We start from the raw sequence: 5606 nt of genomic DNA on the forward strand, positions 1-5606 counted from the left end.
CATATACCCCCAAGGACAGCACAGTCAGCACATTCCAGAGAGAAGCAACTCACCCACACTCCCAGGCCAGAGCCCGAGAGGGACGCCCATGCACAGGGAGGCAGAGCCCAGCTCCTCCACAGCCAGCACCACCTGTGCAGGGGCCGCCATCTGGCAGGCAGAGAGCGTGGGCTGGGAGGAGGGGCAGGGACACCAGGCAGGGTTGGCACCGACTGAAAATTACAGAAGTCTCATACATCTACCTCAGCCTTGCCTGACCTGGGTTGCACCTGACCTGGACCTCACTTGGCCTGGACCTCACCTGGCCTAAGCCTCACCTGGCCTGGACCTCACCTCTGGGCTTCACCTGACCTCGGCCTCACCTGACTTGGACCTTGCCTGTCCCAAGCTCACATGATCTGGGCCTCACCTGACCTGGGTTTCACCTGACCTGGGCTTCACCTGACCTGGGCCTCATCTGACCTGGGCATCACTGGCCTGGATCTCACCTGGCCTGGGCTTCACCTGGCCTCGGGCCTCACCTGCACCTGCTCCAGGTGTTGCTGGAACCTCAGTAGCACTGAGGCTGCAGGGGCTCATCCAGGGTTGCAGAATGACTCTAGAACTCTCCCACATCTCACCTTTCTGGGTGGAGGCACCTGGTGGCCCAGGGAATATAAAAAGCCTGAGTGATGCCTGCATGATTTGGGGGCAACTTATAAACCCAAAAGGACATGGCTATGGAATGGGTAGGGACAGTACAGACAGATATCAGCCTGAAATGGAGCCTCAGGACACAGGTGGGCACAGACACTGTCCACCTAAGCGAGGGGCAGACCCGAGTGTCCCTGCAGCAGACCTGAGAGCACTGGGCCCACAGCCTCCCCTCGGTGCCCTGCTACCTCCTCAGGTCAGCCCTGGACATCCCGGTTTCCCCAGACCTGGCAGTAGGTTTGGGGTGAGGTCTGTGTCACTGTGGTATTATGATTTTTGGACTGGTTATTATACTCACAGTGTCACAGAGTCCATCAAAAACCCATCCCTGGGAGCCTTCTGCCATAGCCCTCCCCACGGTGGACCACCACATGCCGTGTTAGGATTTTGATCGAGGCCACAGCACCATGGGTGTAGTGGCTACCACAGCAGTGCAGACCGTGTCCCAAACACACAGGGCAGCAGGCACAATGGACAAGCCCACGAGTGACCACCCTGAGCTCCTGCCCGCCAGCCCCAGAGACCATGAAACAGATGGCCAGGATTATCCCATAGGTCAGCCAGACCTGAGTCCAACAGGTCTGCATCGCTGCTGCCCTCCAATACCAGTCCAGATGGGGACAGGGCCGGCCCATATTACCATCTGCTGCCATCCACCCAGCAGTCCTGGAAGCCCCTCCCTCAAGGCTGAGCCACATGTGTGGACCCTGAGAACCCCCATGTCTGAGTAGGGGCAGAAGGAGGTCGGGGCTGGTCCTGTGCACTGTCCCTGCCCCTGTGGTCCCTGGCCTGCCTGGCTCTGACACCTGAGCCTCTCCTGGGTCATTTCCAAGACAGAAGGCATTCCCGGGACAGCCGGAGCTGGGAGTCGCTCATCCTGCCCGGCCATCCTGAGTCCTGCTCCTTTCCAAACCTCACCCGGGAAGCCAACAGAGGACTCACCTCTCACAGTCAGAGACAAAGAACCTCCCAGAAATCCCTGTCTCTCTCCCCAGTGGGCACCCTCTTCTAGGACAGTCCTCAGTGATATCACATCGGGAACCCACATCTGGATCAGGACGGCACCCAGAACACAAGATGGCCCATAGGGACAGCCCCACAGCCCAGCCCTTCCCAGACCCCTAAAAGGTGTCCCACCCCCTGCACCTGCCCCAGGACTAAAAATCCAGGAGGCCTGACTCCTGCACATGCTCTGACCGGATGTCACCTCAGCCCCTCCTGGAGGGGACAGGAGCCCTGGAGGGGACAGGAGCCCTGGAGGGTGAGTCAGACCCTCCTGCCCTCGATGGCAGGCGGGGAAGATTCAGACCGGTCTGAGATCCCCAGGATGCAGCACCACTGTCAATGGGGGCCCCAGACGCCTGGACCAGCAACTGCGTGGGAAATGCCTCTGGGCTCACTGAGGGGCTTTCTGTGAAAGGCCCTCCTGCTATGTGACTATGGTGCTAACTACCACCGTGATGAACCCAGCAGCAAAAACTGACCGGACTCCCAGGGTTTATGCACACTTCTTGGCTCAGAGTTCTCCAGGATAAGAAGAGCCAGGCCCAAGGGTTTCTGCCCAGACCCTCGGCCTCTAGGGACATCTTGGCCATGACAGCCCATGGGCTGGTGCCCCACACTTCGTCTGCCTTCAAACAAGGGCTTCAGAGGGCTCTGAGGTGACCTCACTCATGACCACAGGTGCCCTGGTCCCTTGCCTGCCAGCTGCACCGAACCCTGTCCCAACAGCTGCCACAGTTCCAACAGCCAATTCCTAGGGCTGGGAATTGCTGTAGACACCAGCCTTGTTCCAGCACCTCCTGCCAATTGCCTGGATTCCCATCCTGGCTGGAATCAAGAGGGCAGCATCCGCCAGGCTCCCAACAGGCAGGACTCCCGCACACCCTCCTCTGAGAGGCCACTGTGTTTCATAGGGCCAGGCCCTGGACAGTCTCCCTCACCTGCCACTAGAGAAACACCTGCCTTTGATGTCCCCACCTGGCAAAGACCACTCATGGAGCCCCCAGCCCCAGGTACAGCCGTAGAGACAGTCCCCGAGGGATCTAAGAAGGAGCCATGCCCAGTTCTGACCGGACCCTCGGCCAGGCTGACAGGAGCGGACGCTGGAGCTGGGCCTGCACTGGGCCGCATAGGAGCTCACCAGTGAGGGCAGGAGAGCACATGTCAGGGAGCACCCAGCCTCCTGCTGACTGGAGGCCCGTCCCAGAGCCCAGGAGGCTGCAGAGGCCTCTCCAGGTGGACACTGTGCATGTCTGGTCCCTGAGCAGCCCCCCACGTCCCAGTCCTGGGGGCCCCTGGCACAGCTGTCTGGACCCTCCTTGCTCCCTGGGAAGCTCCTCCTGACAGCCCCGCCTCCAGTTCCAGGTGTGGTTATTGTCAGGGGGTGTCAGACTGTGGTGGATATAGTGTCTACGATTACCACAGTGGTGCCACCCATAGCAGCAACCAGGCCAAGTAGATGAGCCCCTGCCGTGCAGCCCCAGGCCTCCAGCTCACCTGCTTCTCCTGGGGCTCTCAAGGTCACTGTTGTCTGCACTCTGCCCTCTGTGGGGAGGGTTCCCTCAGTGGGAGGTCTGTTCTCAGCTTCCCAGGGCCTCATGACTGCATGGAAGGTCAAGGGCTGGGACTGCCAGGGGCACGGCACCTTCACATGCCGCACCTAAGATAGGGTGGGCAGTCTGGTGGGGACAGGACATACTGCTGGGGTGTCTGTCACTGTGCCTAGTGGGGCACTGGCTCCCAAACAATTCGGTCCTTGCCAAAATCCCCACTGCCTCCCCTGCTAGGGGCTGGCCTGGTCCCCTGATGTCCTAGGAGGCTGCTGACCTCCAGAATGGCTCCATCCCCAGTTCCAGGGCCAGAGCAGATCCCAGGCAGGCTGCTGGCTGGGAGGCCACCCCCTCCTTGCCAGGGTTCACTGCAGGTGACCAGGGCAGGAAATGGCCTGAACACAGGAATGACTGCGCCATCCCCCAACAGAGTCCGCCCCCTCCTTCTCTGCACCCCACACCCCCCAGGCCAGTCCACGAAAACCAGGCCCCACATCAGAGTCACTGCCTGGCCCTGCCCTGGGGTGGACCCCTCAGCCCCCACCCTGTCTAGAGGACTGGGGAGGACAGGACAAAGGCCCTCTCCTTATGGTTCCCCACCTGGCTCCGGCTGGGACCCTCGGGGTGTGGACAGAAAAGACACCTGCCTGATTGGCCCCCAGGAACCCAGAACTTCTCTCCAGGGACCCCAGCCCGAGCACCCCCTTACCCAGGACCCAACCCTGCCCCTCCTCCCCTCTGCTCTCCTCTCATCACCCCATGGGAATCCAGAATCCAGATTCCTCACGAATGGCTTAGCGCCGTCCACGTGGTAATGAGTGAGTTCTCACATAGTTAGATCACTCAGGATCTGATTGTTTAAGAGAGACTTGGATCTCCCCCTTTCCTTCTTCCCCCTGCTCACCATGTGACACTCCTTCTTCCCCTGTGCCTTTTACCATAAATGTAAGGTTTTTGAAGCCCTCACCAGAAGCAGATAGCAGAACCACACTTCCTGTACAGCCTTCAAAACCGTCAGCCAAATTAGAATTTATTTTTTATAAATTACTCATCCCCAGGAATACTTTTATAGCAATTAAGGAATTTATTTTATTTTATTTTATGAATGTTTCATTGCCACTTAAAAAAGAATGAGTTGTTATGTTCAGACATACACACACATATTTCTACCTTATCAATTACAATATTTAGGTGTTTTTTAGTCTTGCTTAATTTTGGTCCTCTTGATGTTTAATGAACTAAAACACATGAATTAAATAATTAAGATGCTGTGTTTTCTATATTTTTTCTTGTTTCCCCTATAGCTCTTCTCTGTGAATGCTGATGCTCTGTTATCTGGTGCACAGTTATTCATAACTTTTTTTTTTGAGACAGACTCTTGCTCTGTCACCCTGGCTGGAGTGCAGTGGCACAATTTCGGCTCACTGCAACCTCTGCCTCCCAGGTTCAAGTGATTCTCATACCTCAGCCTCTCTATATATAGATAGTTATGTATCTATTCTATTATCAAGGTTTACAACTCCAACATTTAATTTTCAAATCAAAATCCCTATATTAGTCTTGGCCTCCTATAGGTAATTAGATTCAATGCTTACTGCCATTTTTGATTGTTTTTCTCATTAATCTCTTAGTTATCTGAGTTTATCTTCTAACAGTATTCAGAAGTAATCACTATGCTAACTTTTGACACTGGTCTTGATTGCTGTTTTTGAAATTTTGAAATGGAATGTACAACCTCTGCCTTAAGTCTTTCATTCAACATTGTGAGATTCATATAGGTAATAAATGTCAGTGGTTAATTGATTTTCATTACTGAAAATCAGTAATATATTTAGATAATTAGTAATATGTTTAGATATTTTTCTAGTCTTTATTCTGTTCAATTGTTCTGCCTGTATCTTTATATTAATATTAAACTACTGTAGCTGTAGAGCAGGGTGTCCAATCTTTTGGCTTCCCTGGGCCACATTGAAAGAACAATTGTCTTGGGCCACACATAAAATACACTAACACTAAAAATAGCTGATGAGCTAAAAAATAATAATAATAAAAATCACAACAAAAAATCTCATAATGTTTTAAGGAAGTTTGCAAATTTCTGTCGGGCTGCTTTCTATAAGAAAGAAAGTACTGAATTTTAAAGGAGATGATGAGGGTGAAACATCAGAATGAAATTACTGACCTCATAAGTAAAGACACCAGACAGCCTCTCTCTCTCTCTATTTCTCTCTCTCTCTCTCTCTCTCTCTCACACACATGCACACACACACACATGCCCTACAATGAAATGATCATATGAAAAAGTAACAATTTGATGGCTGCTCTGAGCCAAAAGTGGAAGCCTCAAAATAAAACCTATCT

Source organism: Pan troglodytes, chromosome 16 (genome assembly GCF_028858775.2).
Source record: "Pan troglodytes isolate AG18354 chromosome 16, NHGRI_mPanTro3-v2.0_pri, whole genome shotgun sequence".
In the NCBI taxonomy this organism is placed as follows: domain Eukaryota; kingdom Metazoa; phylum Chordata; class Mammalia; order Primates; family Hominidae; genus Pan; species Pan troglodytes.